The sequence below is a fragment of the Numenius arquata genome, chromosome 4 (assembly GCF_964106895.1).
Source record: "Numenius arquata chromosome 4, bNumArq3.hap1.1, whole genome shotgun sequence".
NCBI lineage: Eukaryota > Metazoa > Chordata > Aves > Charadriiformes > Scolopacidae > Numenius > Numenius arquata.
The window spans coordinates 68,722,740-68,744,980 of NC_133579.1; positions in this window are offsets into that span (position 1 = coordinate 68,722,740).

Below are 22,241 nucleotides of genomic sequence, written 5' to 3' on the forward strand. Positions count from 1 at the left end.
CATGCGGGACAGTGTAAAATGCTTTGCATGAGTCCAGATAGATCATGTGATTGAAAATAAGAGAAAATGATGTGAATAAGAGAAATCATGTGAATGAAAATAAAAATCCATAAGCATGTCTCCTATGACAGAGGTGCAAGATACAGTTAAGACCATATCTAGCTTCTTATAGCTGATCACGGTATAGTTGAGGTGGGAAGGGAGCTCTAGAGATGGTCTAGTCCACCCCTCCAGTTCAAAGCAAGGTCAGCTAGAGCTAGTTAGCATCTTGGCTAGTCAGGTTTTGAATATATCCAAGGATAGTTCCAAAACCTCTATGGGCAGCTTGGTCCAGTTTTTGACCACTCTCATAATTAAAAAAAAAAAATAAAAAAATTTCTCTCTTATGTTCAAGTGCAATTTCATATATTTCAATTCTTGCCCATTACCCCTGGCCCTTTCAGTGGGCACCACTGAGAAGAATGTTGCTCTGTCTTCTTCACTCCCCCTTCCCCTTTAGGTATTAACAGACATTGGTAAGATCCCCTCAGAACCTTCTGTAGTCTAAACAGTCCCAGCTCTCTCACATTTTCCTCATGTAGCAGATGCTCTGAGCCCTTAATCATTTTAGTGGCCCTTCACTTCACTTCCTCCAGTATGTCCATGTCTCTCTTGTATTGAGGAGCCCAGAACTGGACCCAGCACTCCAGATGTTTCACACTAGAACTGAGTAGAGGTGAAGGATCACCTCCTTCAACCTGCTTGCAACACTCCTCCTACTGGATCCCAGGAGGCTCTTGGCCTTCTTTCCTGTAAGGGCACTTTTCTGGTCAACCTGTCCACCATGGTCCCCAGGTCCTTCTCTGAAAAGCTGATTTCCAGTTTCTTGGCCCCACCATATTCAATGGGAATGGCTTCAAGCTCCAACAGGGTAGGTTTAGACTGAACATTAGGAAAGAATTTTTCACAGAAAGAGTGGTCGGGCATTGGAATAGGCTGCCCAGGGAGGTGGTTGAGTCACCATCCCTGGATGTGTTTAAGAGACGTTTAGATGTGGTGTTGGGGGATATGGTATAGGGGAGAACTTTGTAGAGTAGGGTAGATGATGATCCCAAGGGTCTCTTCCAACCTAGACGATTCTATGATCCTATGATTCTATATACTGGTGTATGGGGTTACTCCTCCCAGCGGCAAGACTTTTCATTTCCTTTTGTTGAACTTCATGAGATTCATGTTGACCCACTTCTTCAGGATGTCAAAGTCCCTCCGAATGACAGCACAACCCTTTGGCATACCAGTGAGTCCTTCCAGTTTTGTATCATCAGTACTGAGGGTGCACTCAGACCCATCATTCAGGTCATTAATGAAGATGTTAATAGTACTGGCCCCAGTATCTACTCCTGGGATACACCACTAGTGACTGGCCTACAACTGGACTTCATGCAACCGACCACAACCTTTCAAAGTCAGAAGTTCAGCCTGTTTGAAGTCAACCTTGCTGTCCTACTTATCTGCTCTGTAATTCATCAGTTTGTCAATGAGTGTGTTATGGGAGACGGTATTCAAAGCCTTGCTAAAGTCAATATAAACAAACGACCACACTCTTCCCTCATCTGCCCAGCTACTTTTCTTGTCATGGAATGCTATCAGATTGATATTGCAGAGGTCATCTTGGAAATGAAACTACAGCTACCTTGTGAAATAGAGCTAGATACAGAGACCTGAAGTAACAGGTTTTCTCCCTTTTTGAGGCTCTAACTTTACATGATTGTGTATAAGAACTAGGAATAACAGTGTAACATGGAAAGCTATATTCACTCTGAAGGCAGAATTGCTCTAAAGAAAGGAGTGAACTATTGCCTCCCTGCCTCAGGCTACCATAACTGAAAAACCCAAAGACTAATCTGATAATTCAGTTTTGTCCAAGATTTTTCATTTTGGCTGAAGCAAGGCTTCGACGAAGGTTGCTTTTCTTTAGGGAGGAGGATAGAAGGGAAATAAAAGAAAATGCTTAACTAAAAAGAGTTTAATTGCATTTATAGCCCAACTTCTATCTACTACTTTCCCCATCTTTTTTTCTAATTACAAATCTTAATTAGTAACCCATAAATCATAATTCATTGATTTAGATTTTCTTATCATGAACTGTACTTACTGTTAAAGCTATGGATGCCATTTATTTATTTTACCTACAGTGGAAATTTTATCACTTTATAGTAGAAACTCTTTCTAATGGAAGATCATCAGCTGTTCTTCAGCATATTCACATGTCATTTCTTCAACAGATACATTAAAAATTAGCTGCTTCACAAAGTGGTGTGACTGTCTACGAGGCTGACTTGAACAGTTATTTATTCACTGCTGGACCTGTTAAACCAGGCTCAAATGTCAAAATGTGTTGTCATGAACAGTATTGTAGTAGGGCTGAAGTGTGTCACCTTCATAAAGTCAAACTTGTGTGCATCTGTTTAAAAGGATTAGGGCCTATATCAGTACTGAACCTCTAAACACTCATGACTTGCAATTTGCTGATCATGAGCAACCATTTTAATCTGAAGCATTCTGTGTAAATGGTTATCTGAGCACAGAAATCGGTTTTCAAGAGTATGTGAGTTTTGAAAGAAACCATATTGCTGTCTTCCTTACATACGGATTCAGATGACATAGAAACAAAGAGCTGTAGTAACTAGAATCAGAGCAGATTAATTCACATGAGGTGAATCACAGTTATTAATAAGGAGCAGAAATTTTTGGATTCTCTTCCATGTTGCGTTGTGATGAAAGAATATATTGTTTGGGAACCAAAAGAGAGTCTAACAAATGGAAATTAGCGCTTGATTGGGCAAAGAGAAAATCTCTACTCTTTTTCATCATTCTAGGATATGTCTACTACTCCAGAAGCAGGCAAGATATCTTGCGCTCATATTGTGTAACATTCGAGCTAATACCTAAGAGCATTGGGGTTCAGTACAAGATTGTGTTAAGGGGAAGACAAAGAAAGCAGATCCATGTATTTAGTGAGGTTTTTTCACCTACATATGCTCTTCCCCTAGCAGTTGCTATATTAGTATAAATTGCTATACTGGTTAGTCTGACTAAAGATACTGTTGCTGAACTCATTAGAAATTAATGCCTTATATTATGTCTTGAATTCTGGTACGGAGCATAGAGATAAGCAGCATCCGCTACTTGTTTGACTTCTTTGTCTGTCATAAGGCCAAGCATAACTTGGAATGGTAGAAATGCCACTGTGCGATGATAGCTCCATCAGGAAAGATATTTTTTACCTTGATCAACAAATTCTTCCTGCTGAAACATATTATTCAGAATGGGAAGAGGGATGTGTGTTTAGTTTTTACACAAGGCATGCCAACGTTAATATGGGGGGAAAATGTCTGAAAAAATCTACTTTAGAAGAAGAAAACATTATGTATATGAGTAAAATTATCAGTCATTCATTTACTGTATCTGCCAAAATGGATAGTATATTTGGCTGCTCAAACTATTTATATTGGATCAGCTGCCTAGTTATTTTTTCAAGGAGAACCAGGAAAAACAAAGTGGTTTTATACATAAGTCTGAGACTAGAAACAGGAAGAATTACTAAGTAAATGCTTTTAAAAGCTGTCACTAAAAAAGTTGATGGTGTATTTTATGAGGTTAAGAAAAATGGGATGTTTTCTGAATATTCCTTAATGAAAGAAAAGGGACAGCTCTGGAAAAGATAAGTGGTAGCCAAATTAATCTCGATGTTGTTTCATCGCTGCCCTTCTCTCCTGTATTCTTGTGAGAGTACTGTATGCTAACACATACATACGTCTGCAAATAGAAAGGAAGGAGCTCAGAAGTCCTACCATTTTTTCTTCTACATTGTTTCTGCCTTATCAAGTAATGTCAGAAAGAAAATATATCATAGATTTGTGGCAGGGATAAATGATCACAATAGCTTTTTTACAAGGTGTTAAGTGATTTCCATATTTGGGGGATTTTTAGGCAACTAACTTTGGAAGGGAAATTGATACTGAGAGGTCTTGTGGGCTCAGACTGGACCAAATGTAAAACCTTTGACTTCATCTTTCACTCTTGGGCTCCACAGGAAGTTTTGAAGCTAAACTTCAGATGTACAGAATTAGCTGATTTACATCTGCCCTGGCTGGACTATACGAGAATGTAAAATCTGGTGTTCCAGCTTCTATTGAAACTTAGAGCAATGACAGAAATATGGTTGCATAAAGAATATTTATATTGCCTCATTTAGACAAGTACTCAGATGCCTAAATTAAAATCCTAAACTCCTTGCTTAGGTAATGAGGAAAGTATATGTTGTGAAAGAGCAGCTACTGGCACCTTGGTTACATGCTGGAAGTCACTCTCCTTTGAGCTAACCATTTTGTTGGCGTGTTTTATAGGAGCAAGGATCTTAAATTAGGCCCCTCAGTAATCAGTATGAATTCCACCTTCTATGACAGATAATTGGGTGAACACAGAACTGTTTTAGAGTTACCAACACAAGGAAGACTTACTACACAGGTAAAAGGCTTGAACATTTGGTTCATCCTATTTGGTTAGTGGTAATAGATGATAGGATTGGTGTACTGACTAGGAACAAAATATGGTGAATGTCGTGCAAACATATTTCTGGTTTTAGGACTTTTTTCAGTTTGTCAGTTATTGGCCTAACTAAGTCTAAAGAGAACTTGACTGCTACCTTTCTGTATTATAACTGGCCTTTGTTTTTAGAAAATGAAAAAGTTAGTGCACTTGAATGACACGAGTTATTCAGAAATACTTTCAGAAAGAATCTGCACAGGCTCTGGGAGTCCTGAGAACTCACAGGCACATTGTGACTTTCCCAGATGTGATATCAACTAGGAAAATAGAGCAGTTGTCAGAAGAATGTGAAGGTTATCATGCAAAGCATGTTTATATGGTTCAAGTGAGAGGAAATGATGGCAAGTCCCAGAGTAGTGGGGAACTTCGGAACTTCCTCTTCAGAATATCCTGACTTCCATTCCCCTTGCTCAAAGCCAGAGTAGTCCTGATCATTGTCAGAAGAACCAGGAATGCACAAAGAAGATATCTTCAAAATTAATAGTCCACAAGATGAATGCATGTGTGGTTATAAGTGATAATTTTACTAACTAAATACCATTTGCCTTTTTTTTTGTCTCTACATTTGTCAGCTCATTCTTAAACTTTAAAATACTCTCACTATGATTTTTCAAAGATTTTAATTTCATTTTCCCCCTTTCTTTTGTCTTTTTGATTAAATTTATATGCTTCTCATTGTCCCATCTTTTTGCCCTCAAGTCCCAGTTTTCAATTGTTGCTACTTTGTGCATCAGCCATTTTGAGAATCTTTGTCATATGGTCATAAGCCACATATTCTAAGGCAGAGAAGGTTTGCGTTAATTGGAACCACTTCAGGACTTGTTCGTAGCAGCCACCCCAGCTCATCACTATTCCCTGTTGTCTTCAAAGTAAAGCTTAGCTTTCAATTTTACATTATTAACCTGCTTTTATTGGCTTTATCTGAGCTGTTCTTTCTAGGGCTGGATGGTATTTCACCACCTTCCTGAGCTGGCAGGCGCACAACAGCACAAGCACTTAAAGAATATTTTCTTTTATACTAATATAAATAAATAAAGTATTTTCTTCAAAGTCTGCAATGTTATTGGATTAGCATATCCTTTCGTACCAAGAAAACATGTTGGTAGAACAATTATTTGTCACTTGCCCTCTGTGTTGTGGCTGGTCTACAGTACACCCAGTTGTACAACAGGCAACACTCAGAGCCCTGCTTAGAAGTAAGTTCCAGGAGTCGAGATAGATCAGAGCTGTAGATATCTGAGAGCACAGAAAACAAAATCTGTTTATCCAGATATAGATAAATACTTCAATGTAAATTTCAAAATGTTTCTGCGCTTTAATGATACTAGCTTATCAACGTCAGATAATGGTCCTCTGGCCCTTTCCTTCTAGAATTCATTCAGACCATTAGCCATACTTAAAAGAAGAACCACAAAAAAGATCTTTGGGATTTTTTCAGAAGTGTCCTTGTGCCAATAGAATTCAGTGGAATAGCCTAATAGCTTCTGCAATTTAAGTGTAAAAGAGAAAAGAGATTATAGCAGGCTTGTGTCTGGAGTTAGTAAAATTGAACAGTAGACTATTATTTTAAATGGGGCTGTTAAAACTGAACTGAGGGCACCCAACTGCCCCACCTAAACCTGCTCCCAACTTTCTTGGCTTTATTATAAACTGGCAAGGTGCTTCAGCTGTAAGTCCAGAAGTCTCAAATCAGGTGCAAGCTTGATCTTTCACATAAATATTGTTTCTAGAAACCCTTTTTGTCAGGAAAAGCTCAAAAGTGCAAACTCAAAGTGCTCAATAGTCATAAGGCCATTAAAATGCCCCAAACTTACTATCATTTGAGAACAAACTAATGGCTATTTTTTTTAATGTACAGTTTGCAAAACAGCAATATGAAGATACTCTATCACATATTTTTGCTGAAAAAGTTAGTTTAAATATAATCTTTCAGAAAATGCTGCTGCAATGTTTGGGTTTTTTTATAAATGTGAGGTGATTGGACCTGGTGTTTGTTCCTGAAAACAAATGTTTACAAATATTCAAGTCCATAAATCTGTAGGGAAAACAAAATACAGAAAATTCTTGTTAATGCAGTACATTTTCTGGTAATTTTATAGTCTAATTTTCAGTGGTTCCCTACAGAATGAATGCAGTTCAGAAGGCAATTCTATAAAGTACTTTGTGGATAACTATTATCGGCTAATTATTAGAAATTGCATGTTGTTGTTAATTGCATAAATAAATTGTTTTATCTGAAAGCCATTAAAAAAAATGTTGGGTGTTTGAAGCATATATGGTTTTGATGTTCCTGTATAAAACATTTAACTGTTTAGCTCTAAAATAATGGCTTGCTGCTTTAAACCATTTTTTATTCTAATGCATTGAAAGGGGAAAGAAAATAAGTGAATTTCAAAGAGCTTTTTTTTTGTAAAGTGTAGTCTGACAAACCTTTACACTGAGATGTAATAGAACTACTGATGTTTTTGGCAAATACTGAAGCCATATCTCTCTCTTTTTTGGAATAATGAAAAAAGAAAGTTATGCAAATATATTTTCACAGACTTACTAGAATTTAGAGTAGCAGACATAGAAGATTTGAAAGAGATGGGGATATTTATTGTGACTATTCAAATTAAAAAATGCTTTATATTTTTTTATGAAGATGTTTCTATGAGATTGTTCAAAATTTGTGGGACTGACCTTAACGAACTAGAACCTTTAACTGTTCTTTTAAGTTGGTCAAGGAACAGAAAGGGTTTTTTCCTAGCTACACGTGTTGATTATACTAATTTTTTATGTATGTCTGGGAGAAATCAAGATCAGTAGAAGTTTCTTTCTCTTCATTCCTTCAGCTTTGTAAACTCAAGGACAAGCTGAGGCGTTAGGGCTGACTAGGTAGACTTTTTCCACTGACATCCCCTAGGTCAGAATTTTATATTGAGCATCTGATTGTGCTATAAATCCAAGCAGGTCCTCTTTCTCTTCTGAAGTAGTCAGTTGCAGCGGCACAGGAAGAAAACACACTTTACCCAGGAAAAGGGTATAGCCATGGATATTGCCTTAGTATTTGAGCAGGTATTTGGATTATGCCTGCTACTGTAAGTAGTGAGCTTGTCCAAAGAAGAGTAATCTTGAGCAGGATTTGTATGTTATTACACATATTGGATATATGTAAAATGGCTCTGTTTTGTGTATAAGAAAATAGGCCAAATCACACTTGCTTATACACAGAAAGAATAGGAACCCAGGGCAATAGGGTACATGAGGCGGAATCTGTCCACCTGTAGATGTCCTTGTGCAAATTATTTCTGCAGCCAATGGTGTGGAATTGGCACCTCTAATCTACAGTTCGTCTTTTCCTCAGGTGAACCTCTAAGATGTGCCTTCTACACTCAAATGAAATTAACCTCACTTCTGTAAGGTGCATAAATTATTATAGTGAAGGGTACTGGGAAGGTTATGGAACAAATCTCTTGAAAGTAATTTCCAAACACATGAAGCACATGCACAGTCTTTCACAAAATCCTTACAGTCAAATTGGTTATATATGGCCTGGGTAACTGGACGTTAAGGTGAGTTGGCTGGACTGTTGGGGTTGAAGGGTTTTGATCAGTGATAGAAACTCCAGCTGATAGACAGTTAAGAGTGACATGCATCAGGGATTGTAGCTGGAGCAGTACTGTTTAACTAAAGTTTGTGGGCCACACCAAGTTGAGGAAGATGACTGATGAACTACATGACAGGGTTGCTTTTCAGGCAATAGCAGAAAAGAACCTGGAGCTCCTGGTGGACTGTGAATCAGGTTGAATGTGAGTCAGCTGTGTGCTGTTGCAGCAAAGAAGGCCAATTGCATAGTAGGCTGTATTAGCGAGAGTGCAACCAGCAGCTTGAGGGAAGTGGCCCTTCCTCTCGCTGTGGCATTTGTGTCCAGTTTGAGGCTTTCCAATACAAGGAAAGTGTTGACATATAGATAGTCAGGGAGCTGAAGGACATGCTGTATGAGAAGAGACTGAAAGAAATTAGTTTTTTCAGTGTTAGGAAGGGAAGGCTGAGGGGGATCATTTTGCTGTCTACACCTGCTTGATGAAAAGGCATAGAGAAGACAGAAATAAACTTTTCTCAGAGGTGCACACTGATAGGACAAGATGCAATGGTTACATGTTGCAACAAGGGAAATTCTGGTTAGTGATCAGAAAAAATTCTTCACCATGAGGCTCATACAGGTGCCCAAGAGAGGCTGTGGAATCTCCATCCTTGGAGATACTCAGAACTTGCCTGGACGATGACCTTAGCAACCTGATCTAATTGAGTCTGCTTTGAGATGGAGTTAGAATAAATATCTCCAAAAGTCCCTTACAAATTAAATTATTCTATTCTATGCTAGCAAGCCAAGTCTAGTCTTAACATTTGTTTAAACAGTACCAAAAAAAAGGTTTGCTTTGTTGTGTGTTTTTTTTTAAAGAAAACTGATTGCCATTTAGTAGTAATCAGCCAGTGATATTACCTTTGTGACTAGATGGATTTTAGAGAAATATAGTTGTTTCCTGGCACATCACTGTGGGGAGAGGGGAAGTGGGACAAGAAGAAAAATTTAAAAAAAAATTTAAAAGCATGACTAAATGCAGCAGGGTTCAGAAAGTAGCACTGAACCCAAATCAATCTGTGGTGGCTGCTGATAGTTTCTCACAAGTTGCCTTCTGGTGTCCTCAGTGCTGATTCTTATGTAAGTCACATTGAAACCATTAAAAATTATGAGTATTTGTAGAACATAACATAAAAAGTCATATTACAATTGATGTAATCTACTGCTATCTGGGAATTTTCATAAACTATTACAGTATAATGGTGCCTGCTAGCACTGCTATAATTAATTTAAAGATAGCACTTCCACTAAAACCTCTTATTTTCCAGAGCTTATACATCTGATAAAAAATCCTCCCAGGCTGAAACTAGGTACACAGAGTCTTGACTGTGGAATGAATTATTCACAAAACATTAACAGAAGAAAATATGATCATTTCTTACGACATTTTAAAATGGGCTTTGTTTTACTAAAATAAATACGGCAAGTGGAAGCTGGAAGTGACAAATAGCTGCTAGCTTTAGCAGGAAGGGTAAAGAAGTGTTGACAATGATGCTCTGAGTTGCACAAGTAGATTGCAACAGCCATGGATCAGATCTCCTTTTCACTATCTACACAACCTCAACAGAATTTCTCATCTTAAAACATCGGTTTGATTTACTATATCTCTTTTTATGCTTACCAAAAATGTGTCTATGGATACAATAGTAGCTGAAGAGCAGATGTTCTTGATATTTCAAAAGTAATTTTCTTTTCGTCTTTGAAAGTCCTGTTACCAAATAACTGAGAATCAAGTAATCATTTTCCAGGACAAATGAAACTTTACAGTCCTGTTAGGGAAGAAACTCAGCAACAATTCTGTTATAGTCAATGAAGATCCAACGGTTGTATTGGAGGAACATCAAATGTCTGCAAGTAGACTGCCATTTTGAAAAAAATCTCCCCAAATAGTGTCTGACAGCAGAATTTAAAACCCTTCCAACCTCAGCCTCTTCCAGTTAATGGATGTACCTTTGTTACTTTCACATCAATGAAGTCTCTTAAACCGAGTTTTAACCAGTTTCTCTCTCCGCATCAGGTCCATTGCTTTTGGCATCGATCCCCCTCATAGCTATTCTCCATTATGGAAGACAACAAGAAAACACCAAAAGAAGTTCTTTACCCAGCTCATGGGTGAAGTGTTGTGGGATGTTCATGGGTGAACATCACTTAGACCTGTGATGTTCATTCCTCTTTCTGAGGAGAAGACAACATGGAAATGAGCAAAGGCTGTTGTTGAAAAGATGATAGACCTTCTTTTAAGAAGTCTGGCTTTGGAGATTCAACTCTTGATGGTACTGGAGATGATGAATTTGCAAAGGAACAGGGGCAGTTTGGTCATGATGACCGGATGCAACCAAGGGATTTGAACCACCCAGAGTGAACTAAAACTCCACAGCAGACCATTACTATCAGAAATGTAATGCTGTAATGCAAGATACATGATTCATAGCATATCATCTAGTTTTATAACTGTTTAGAAATTGCTTCAGTTGAGATCTACTTTGGGAATGAATGTAAGCAATGGTATTTGGATCTTGATAGATATTCAAACTTTCCTAGGAATCAGAATGATGCAGTTCTGTTTCTGAATCATTGTGAAAAGAAACTTTTTTCAGAAATTTCCTCAGTTCCTTCAAAGACCACCAACTGCAAAATCATATTTCATGTTGATGTGCAAGCTAGTTTTGAGAATGTGAACCACAGTTCATTTAGGTATCTGTCAACCATCATTATACACTGACTGATTAGGGTGTAGGAAGCCATGTTTGAACTTGCTAGTCAGACAGCAGAAAATAAATTTTATTTTCTTTGTGAAACTCATTACTAAATTTAAATGTTAGAGAAAAAAACTTATATATGGATAGTTAAACATTTAAATGAAATTCACTACTCAGAACTTTCATTTGAGCTAAAGGATTTATATACTGTAATGGTACGACTGTATTATTTTGTAAATCTGTTCTTGCTACTAAGGATGTAACATATGGATTGAATGCTTTCTTATATATAGGTCTTAATGGCTTGACATGCAAGAACATGCCAGGATTTACTCATTCTTTTTAATAAATTATGTAATACGGCATGGGCACATCTGCTTTAAAATAGAGACATTGTTTTATGAAAATGTTTATAATATTTACTCTAACTGTCATTTTGGTGGTTATGGTTGACCAGAAGATTTTATCAGCCTTAGGACAATTCTGCAACTGTGAGATATATGTATTAGCAACAAGTTTAGTATTTAGTATTTTGCAAAACGTGATTGAAAGTTCATCATCAGAAGAGTTCAGTATATTGCCTTCTGAGGTGACAGAAAAGTTAGATAGAGGATTCTGATTAAAATTTTACCAATAGAAAAATCATAAAATATTGTAAAGGCAGAATAAGTATTTTCTTTTTTTTTTTTTTTTTTCTTTTTTCATCAAGAAAAAAGGCTGACTATATTTAATGCTTTTAATTCTAAGTCTAGATTATGGATAGTTGTCCATGGGGAAAACGAAGTAAATTCCCTGTCTTGAGTCTGAGCAAATATCACTTAAGGTCTGGTGTCTGAGAAAGCCATAGTTCTTCAACTGATTTCAGTCTCTTCACTGCGGGGAGGAGAGGTGGGAAAACAGGGAGGACAAAGTTATAAATGACTCTACTATCTCCCTTTATTACAAGGAGCAGCAAACATCACTCACATCTATTTTAAAGTACAGATTGTGGTGGATTTGCTGCTGCTTGGATTCATACCGAACTATAATCCTTATTTCCTATTCAACACACATGGAATAATGAAAAGTAGGGGCTGGAAAAGACCCCAGTAGGTCACCTGCCCCATGTCTCATACCCAAAGCAGAATCAACAGCACGTAAACCATCCCTGACAGTATTTGTCTCACTTCTAAAAACAGTGCAGCGACAGAAAAAACACTGACTTCCTGGGCAGTCCATCCCAGTGCAAGGTTATCTTACCATTATCTTACCATTGTAAGGTTTTCCTAATGCTTAACTTAAATCTCCTTTCTTGCAATTTAGGCATACGATTGGTCTTATTGCTGGTGAAAATGGAGAACAGTTTATTACATTCCTCATTGTGGTAGGCTGTGGTGTATTTGAAGATGAGTATGTCTCCCCTCAATATCCTCTTCCCAATCATCATGGCAGAAAGGATGCAGCAGCACCATGAAGGAGGTAGCTCGGGGCCATTCCATTTTGTGGTCATACAGGTTTATGCTACATTTAAGTGACTGTGAAACCACAACTGAGGAAAGACTTAAATAAAAACACAGCTATTCAAATGGAGCCAAGTACAATGCAGATTATAGTCAAGAGAAGGACTGAAATTGAATCTGCAACAGGTGAAACCAAACATCTCGTTACAGAACACCTCCCAAAATAGCTGTAATTTTCCAGGTGAATACCTAAATCTGTATGAAGCCTCAGTTCTGCTCAAGATATATCAAATAGTAGCTGAAGAGTGTCTCCAGTATTTCTGAATATGCTCAGTAAGTGCTGAGTATATTAATATAATATCTTTTTATTTAATGCTTCACTGTTAAAGAACCAGTACGCAATTACTATTTTGATTCATCTTCTTTATTAAATTGCATACTGGCAGAAAGTCTTGAAAATGAAGCTCCTATGATAGCTCACCCAGGAGACTTTGAAATGTGTTTTCATAAGACTTTTCCTCTAATAAATCTTGGTCACATGTCTGTTGGTGGAAAGTGAGCCACAATCAGATAGGGGAAGAGGGGTACTTCAAGAGAATTAATTTAAAATGAAAGTGTAGCTATGCAGATGATGATTTAAAGTTTTTCTAAATTATTCTACCTTATCAGGAACTTCACCTCATCCCCAGAACATTATTGGCAGGGCACGACCACTGACATCTCTTGTTCTGTGTTGCTCTTGTGTAATTGCCTTGTTTCATTGCTTCAGCTTTGGTTGGAAGGCATTAAAAAATTTAGTAAGTACTGCTACATAATCTTTACTTGGTATCTACTTGCTTTCAAGAGTACAGTGATCTCCTGTTTCCTGCCTGGAACTTTTTAATTTTGCACCTGGCTTGTGAAACAGATTCCTAGACAGCCTTAATTATTTAACAAAAACAAGGACTTGGTGTTCTGCAACATCAGGGACGTTTGTTAAATAAAATGCAACTGTGTAAACATGAGGCTCTCATCTCTCCTTAGTCTTCCTCAGTTACTTCTATGAAAAATGAGAATAAATGTATTCTTGCTTCCACTACAAGCACTGAAGTTTATTTCTATATTTACTTCTTTGTCTTGAGGAAGTTTTTACAATATAGGGACTGATAGGTCAATAAACTGAGGCCTCCTTTTAGTTTATTTATAAAGAGCAACTTTGCCTCCAATGCATTAATGACAAGTCATAAGGATATTCCACTATGCCCAAAGTTTAAGGCAGGCTCTTTTTTTCAAGAGCCAGTTCCCCTTTTGGAGATATATTTCCATTTTATAACTAGAATATCACCCTCCTTCAGTTTCTATAGGATATTTCATTACCCAGCTGTGACTTGACAATGATATTTAAAGTAGAATGAGTTAAAATGGAAAATGCTATACAAAAAAGTCAGAGAGAAGTGTTCTTTTTTAATTAAAAAATGCTGAACCACCTTTGTGTGATTCCAATTAATGTATTATAGGTAGGTCTGGTAGCATTGCTAATTATTAGGGGGTATTTGGTGCTTTCTGCACTAAAACTCTTTGTCAATATTTACGTGCTTTCTCAAATTGGAAATTTTTTCTAGAGCAGATGAAGAAAATTACTTTAAGATTTGTATAAGGAAAACCAGAGCCCTAAAGGCTGTTTTAGTTCTTGTGGCTGAGAATGGGTCTGGGCAGCAGAAATGAGGACGGAGCTTGCCTATCTTGGACCCTCAGTTGCTCAGTTGTTGGACCTAAACAAGCACCGGACTGGAGAAAGTAGATCAGGGATCCAGACACAACTGGAGGGGAGCAGCCAGGGGGGGACGTTTTAATGAGTTGCTGGCAAGGGGGAGATGGAGACTGACTGAGAGCAGGACAAGGGTGAGGCAAACAGCATCTTCCCTGGTCTGCTGGTTTTCTTTTTTAATGGAAGGCTGTTGGGAAGGGGAAGGGCAAGGGAGGTATGAATATAGTTATGATTTTAGTTTCTGGTACAGTCACACTGATCCTTTGTAGAGTTATCACAGTAATGTAAAGAAATTAAATGTGAATGATGTATCTATAAAAGTATCTTTAGAAGTATATATAAAAGAAGGGATTGGAGAAGCAAATAATTAATTAAAGCCACTTTACTTGCTTATTGGCAAATTGCAGAAGTATTTGTTCTCATTTTTTTCTCACTGCCATTCCAGCTCCATCCTCTCTAATGATCTCCCTGCTCTTTTGGCTCTGACTGCTGTATGTGGTTAAGACCACATACAAAGATTGTCTTTCTCCTATCAGTACCATCCCAAGGTACAGCAATGAATATTGGGAGGGATAAACTGCTGACTTTTGCTCTTGCATATATTTAGGAAGGACAAGATAGCAGTACATCTCCCTCCTAATCTAGCCTAGATAATTCTCAAGATGCAGTATTTTTAATAATGAAACTCTGGAGTTAAATGGAGAACCAAAACTTTGATTTCTGAAACCTGCCATTACTTTATCAATTATATATATATTAATAAAAAAATAAATAAATGCTTGTTCTAGGAAAACAGGTGGAAGTCTTTGGACAAGGAAATTGTCAGTGACCCTGTGAAGTCTCCGTGTGCATGTATTTCTCTATGTAAAGATAGATGGGGGAGTGTTCTCAATGATGCTTGCTCTACACAGGGGTGCAATTTGTGGCTTAACAGTGATTCACTGAAGGAATGTGAAGGCTTCTGACTTGCAGAAAACACTGTGGTCAGATCTTGCCAAACACACTGATAAAAATCAGCCTTTGTGTTTCTTTATTTCAGGACAAGACTCTTTAGGGATTGCTGGATTGAGAAATGACAGATGTTTCAGCTGTTGTGGTTGTTGAGGAAGGATTGACCTGGAGAATTAAAAATAATATTTAAGTGCCTAAAAAGAGGTTGGCAAACAGAATGTCTTTTATATAAAGTCTTCTTTAGCAGGGGATGAAGAGGATTTGTTTGCCAATGTAATAAAGTAGCAAATGAACAGGACTCTGTTCCAGTCAAATGAAGCTGGAAGATTGGTCAGTTCAAGTGGAGGTACTTGGGCTTTCTATCCCAACATTCAAATTGTGTTTTGCTAAACTGTCACATATAAAATGCACAATGTCTGTAAAAGCTAATGGGTTTTCCATAAGTAAGGGAAGGCTTATATTTAACCTCATGTCAAATTAAACAGTAAGATGGCGTTCATTATTTTATTAATGCTATTAATGTAGTAAGTTTATGAATCAAAATGCTAGGCTGATGAAGCAGAAAAAGAAAATTATGAACACATTTTCATGAATTCTGGCAACTTTCCAGTCAGTCATTATAGGTGGAATTATCAAAACACTTCAGCCTTGGACTAATGCTCCCATTGTCATCAATGCTTGTCAGCCGGAGTGGGCCTCACCGACTGCCTTTGTTTTTGCAGAAGACGGGATGATTCAGGCCCATCATTTTTTATCCTTTTCACATGCCCATTTTAGGGCTAGCCACAGACTCAAAGTGTCAGGCATGAATACTGGAATATACACCTATTTATAATAAAGCACATGGTTATGCATATTTTTCACAGCCTCGTTGTGTATGAATGCCCTTATAATGGTATATAACAGCCATTGTAATGACAAAGACTAAAAACGCCTTTCCAGGCCAATATGCAAGTTATTTAAATTTTGAGTACCATTTTTTTTTAGAGAGGATTTGTACTGTAGGATTCAGAGCTTGGTAAAATGCACGGGTGGCACAAGGCTATAGGCTCTCCCATTGATCCTGTCTCTTGACAGGTGGTAGATGCCCAAGTTGAGCGGCTGACTGATTGGTATTGACACTTTGTGGATAGAAAAGAAGCAGATGTGGCTCTCTGGGCAGAGGGACCCATGGGCTGGAGCAGAGAGACCCTCCCAAAAGATCTTACAGATGGCAGCGCCTCAGCTGTAATTTGCATTGTTCTGTTTATTATTTGCTTCATTGATAAAGCTAAATCCTGAGGAGAGGTGGAATCTGCTGTTTTACGTAGTACATACGTCCCCTTTTCTCGGTGTAATGAATACTCTGTTGTCAGAGCAGCTGGGAAAAATTATGTCACCTTCAAACAGAGGTGGCTTATTCTGGCAGGCACAGGGTATTGTACATCTCTGGAAGTGACTGAGGGATATCCAGGGGGCAGAAGTGCAGTGCTGATGTTGTTGCTGGGATTATTTTTCCCTTTTTTTTTTTTTCTTGAAATAAATAAATAAGAAGTAGGATATTTTAGATTTAAAACAAAGTTGTAAATTTAAAACAACCTCTCTCCATAATGAATTGTCAGTTACTCATTGATTTTTTTAGCTACACAGTCTGTAAACATTTCAAATTAAGTGTGTCTTGTCATGCTGCTCCCCTGCTTCAAGGTAACATTACCAAAAACCCCTCCAAAGCCACATGCAAGGGCCATTGCTGAGGTGTTTTGGGGGGTGAGGAGGCTACCACCAGCTCTCCTCCATGACACCGGGTAGTGCTGGGCGTATGGGAGCAGGAGGGGACCAAGGAAGCTCCAAATTTGTTTCACTTGCTCTTCTTCACTGCCTTAGCTTACCATTTTTGTCATTTTTGCCATTTCCATCTTGCCTGTACCCAAGGGGTCAGAATGTGAAAAGCACTATATAGTGTAAACATCGCTGTGAAATAGCTAATTTGCCACAGTAGCAGGGGGTCCCATTGCTACTCCTCTACCTCCTTTTTCTTTCAAACATTTGACAGCACTTCCTCCTCCTGCCACCTCCTGACCTGAATCAGGGACACAACGTGTGATCATTTGTTCATCAATTATGTAACATCAGCAGGACAGGAGGTTTTCTGGGGTCTGGATCCCCCCCGCCCTTTCCCCCCAATCTTTCCTGTCTCCTAAAACTTTACTCTAACAAAAGGAAAAAAATAAAATTGGGACAAATCAAGTCTTGCCTAAAGACCAAGTGCACGTAATGGGGGTGGTGGGAATGAGCGAGAGTGAGCAGAAGGGGATGAATATTTGTTTTGAACCTTTTTTGATGCGTGAGTGCTGATTCCCATGTACCGTTTGCACTGAGTCAATGCAAAGTCTTCGTGCCAGTTCTTAGCCCTCTAGTGCCTGAGTTTTGTCACATCCACAGTTTTCTTTCTTTCTCCCGTAGCTTTTATGTGACCCCCGAGCTCATAATATTCCACACGCTGAGTGTCAGCTGGGTCCAAACAAAGAGACCTTTCTACTCTGGCAGAAATTCGTTAAAGTCTCCAGCATCAGAATTTACGGCCGCTTTCTTTTGAAATGCTTGACATTTCCTCACAATTTCTTAGATATACTTGGTGGGTAAAGTGCGTCATCTTTGTTTGAATTTATCACACATAATAAGCCATTTTCTCCCAGTTTAATGTCATCCCCTCGGTAACCAGGAGGTCGGAGGCAACAACGCAAAAACAGCAAATTTGTCAATGGAATGTGTAAAGCTTAGTATAAATTTATCTTGTCCTAATCCCTTGGCCCCTTTTCATACCATGATTTTTCATATGCATATGAGAATTTTCAGAGTATTGGTTTCTCACACATTTCACTGCCTGTGGACAGAGCTGAAATACAGGCTGAGCTGTCAACTTCCATCAAGGCAAATTAAAAAAAAAAAAAAAAAGGTTCCATACAGTAAACTGAATTTCACCCTCCCAACCTCCATGCTCTTTGAAGCTGAACACTGTTCCCTCTATATTTTTTTTTTACTTGTATAGAACTCACCAGATTGTCTGTAGAAATAAAATTAAATAAATTAAACCAATCGATAACTTTTTCTTCTGATGAACTGAAGCGAGTTTCACTGAGGCCCAGAATTCCTGTTTTCTAGAATCCTGATTTAAATAAAGAGGAAAAGAAAGAAAGAAAGGAAGAGAAAAGAGTCTTAGTTTATGCCTCAGGTCATCCACGGAAAGACTTCAGATGGCAGTAAAACTCACAGAACTGTTCTCTTTTCCTGGGTGCTCTCTGCCTGCACCTAGCCGTTGCTGTGACATTTCAAAGTGAAGATCCTCTGTTGCAGAGGTTACCTAACTGTTTATTCTTAAAATAACTTTGAAACTTCAGGCCTGCTTCTTCTTAGAAATTGGGAAAAGGTCAGTACATTTATTACAGGGATAAATAGCTGATGTTAACTCTTAAAACAAGGTATCCCTGAAGACATTTACTGTAACCAGGAGTTACACTGAGTTTTATTAGACCAATTTTGTGTGTTAAAGGAATCCTGTGATACTCCTGTACTCCTAAGTTTAGTGTGCTTTTAAAAGAGTATTCCACACGAGCAGGAATAAACAGACACACTTTCGTGAATATTTCTCTAATTTATTAGCTCGGAAAAAATGAATCACACATTCTTTGTTTGTTTTTTGTTGTGTTGTTTATGAAAAGCTGAAGGTGAAACAAACCGAAACCTCATGGGAAAACTTTCCATCCTAGTTTAATTTAATAAAATTGTCCAATCCTGATGAGGACTTCACCAGGGGAAGTTCTTAAACATGGATTTATCAGTTTGGAGGCCTAGAGAAGTAGAAAAGTAGAAATATATATATCAAACACCTAAAATACATCAGGTATGTTAATAATCTTATGTTATAATCTGAAGGTATCGTGTCAAACATTTTTGAGGGTGGTTTTTTTCAGTTTTAGGTTTTGTGTGGGCAACATCCCTTTAAATGAATGACAACACTTTATTCTGAGTAACTTTACAGTCTTAACAACTATGCAGTAGATGGATGTCCTCTGCTACATAACCATCAGACCCCAAGTATTTTTTGTGTAATCAAATGTTCTTTATTATATGGTTTGCTGGTTGGAGCAGCACAGCAGAAATGATTCAGTGTCATTTCTTTAGTAATGATGAGTGAGAATTGAGAGGGTCTGAAACTCAGACAAACTCTGTCCTGCTTCTCTTTTCATTTCCAGTCTCTTAACAATAGGCACAAAATCTTATCAGGACAGCAGTCTTTCTGTTCATGGTCTGCTCCAGACCTAGAAGAGGAAATAGCACACTCAGTTAATATGAAGGAAAACTTGGTTGAGGAATCATAGGACTCGGCTTCAGGTTCTTGCTGACTCTTCTTGCAATACATTTATTCTGTGATGCAGTTCATGCAGCTCTGCTTTTGGACTCTTGCATCACAGGTTGTTATATTTAAAGCCAATGAAAGGAAACATCTATTCACGCAGAGTTTAGTCATTGTGGTATTTTCTGTCAGTGGAGGTCACTGACACAATTTACTGGAACTGACTGTCGAGAAGGACTGCATTATGTTGTGACTACCAACAACATTTGTGGCTGTGTAATCCAGACTAGTGATAGTCAAATACAGCACTTCAGGAGATCAAACGTTTGCCTTTGGGGAACAGAAATTAAGGCATGCCATTGGAAGTACTGTACAAGTAGTCGACTAGCTAAAAAGATATTCATCCTCTCCAGCAGCACAGGCACTTGCCTCTGCAGGAAGGGCAATAGTAGAGCAAACTGACAATTAATCTCATCTGTTCTGGCAAATCTTGTAGCAGTATTAAAGACCAGCCCACAGGTCGTTCTTTTGAAGCTAGGTTAGGTCTGAGGTTTGTCTTGGTTACTTCTGTATGGAAGAAGGTGTGTAATAGCTAACAAAAAAAAAATACATATTTAATATAATTCTATTGGATGCTTTAGATGTATTTTCAAAGACGAAAACTGGTATTTTTGTGAAATAATTTTGACCAAAATCCCCAGAAGTGATACATTTCAACAAACATAATACATGTGATGTTTATGGAATAAGGCTTGAATGCAGGAGAAGAAAATTTAGCTACAAGCTTGAAATCAGTGTGTTAAGAAGCTCGTTTTTGGTAACTTTTACAGTGTGGTTGCTGATTGTCAGTACAAACATTACAAACATTGGCAGTCTTGTGGAAATCTGGTGTTTGGGAAAGGCATTTGGAAGCTAATGCTGTGAATTTAGCTCATGTAAGGAAAATTGTGTTGACTGGGTTGGGAAAATGAGTTAGTAAACGGATGGGAGCTTGGGACAAACATGGGTCTTTGAGTACATTACATTACACATACAATTCCTGTATGACCTCATAGTCAGTTCTTTTGGAGACATTATAACAGAAAGCTGTCAAAGGGAAAAGTAATAGAAATACAGGTAGTGGAAAATATAGTACCTCCTCCTGTTTATCTGGGTGACTGCTTAAGTCCATTTACATATGTGTTTGTCATACTGTTCTGGAGAATTTGACACTTTTTTATTTCCACAATTTCAAGCTGCAGTAGAATCTTTGTAATGTATGTTAAATAATCTGAATAACCCCAAATAATACCATTGGAAACATTAAAGCAGATAATTATTAGGAAAGCAAACAGTTGATTTTGAAGATCAAAATATATACACTGTTGAAAGGATACGTAGTGTTCGCTACCTTTAGAAATTACTACTACAATAGATATCTTTCACAGAAAATAAACTGAACACCTGGATATTCCAGTGTCACTATGAAAGACCATAATGATAATGATGACAATGATGATTTTATTTTTTTTTTTTTTTTCTGGAGGAGGGCAGGAAGTTATCAATTTGGGGTTGGATTTTTTTTTTTTTTTGGATATGAAGTATTTTTCTTTAGTTACTTAAACATAGTCCTATCTGGTCCTGAGCTACCTGCTTGATTTTTTCTTTCATCAAACTAACACATAAAGATATAGATCTATTGCACTGGCCTTTATACATCTGATTATGTTAAGAATGAAATCAGAGAATTAGAAATGACAAAACAGCTCATTTTCTCCTTTCTTAATAGTGGGGGGTTTGCATAGAATGAGCATTACAACAGGTAGTAGTACGTGGTTATCCATATTTCAAGCCAACATTTTATCACCTGGCAATGTTTAATCTTCTGAGACTCTCTTTGTCATTCCAGGCCTTGTGGTTTTACATGGCAGCTGATCTTACTGATCTTTTTAAAAATGTGGAAATCAAGTGTAACTTAATCAACTAAAACCGGATGAATGCAATAGGAGAGTGCCAGGAAACTGGCACGAAATGTTGCAAGTCCAGTGATGACTTTCCAGTATTTCTTTTGCTGATGCCTGATTTTTGAAGCTGTGCTGAGCAGCACTCATCAGGTGAATTAGTGATAGCTAAGAATGCTTAGTTAGTACTATGCAAACCTCCAATCTCTTGTTTTCTGCATGTTCAGCCTGCTGTTGTTTGCTTTTTATCAGAAGCTCGTGGAAGAAGACCTTAGAACATACCAAGTACGCCATTGCATCGCATCATATGTTCATTATAACATGAACAGCTGATTGCACCATTATTGCAGGAGGATAGAAACATAATGTGTGGAGAAATTCTCTAATTCTGCTCCTGCTGGTTTTGGCTGCATTTGAGTTCCTACTGAATGATTTTCAGACACAAACTTGAACTTGAAACATTCTGATTCTATCCACTGAACTGAAGTAGCTTTGGAAAATGTATGACTGGTTGGCTGCCAAGGAGGTCAGATATAGAGTCACCAAGAAGAAATGGGTCTTGACCACATGCTACATCTGAGCTCTTGTCAAGTTCTCACAGTTAAAGTTCTTTCAAAGTCTCAAATATGTTTTCCTTCCTCGGGTTCTAATCGAAGGTGGAATTTTCTCTAGTAATTTCCTCACAGCTGTGTTGTTCTGTAGCTCTGTTACTCATCATGTACACAAGCAGGGTCTTAAATCTGTGACCCTTATACTGAAATTGATTTTTCAGTAAAGATAGGAACTGTTGTATTCCACCCACATAGTAGAGAGATTTCTGTACATAAAGTGGGAATGTGCTTTCCTGGCAATACATTGTATTTACCGTCTATTCGCGTTATTCTATGGCCAGTGGGAAGATAACCACTTCCTGCTGG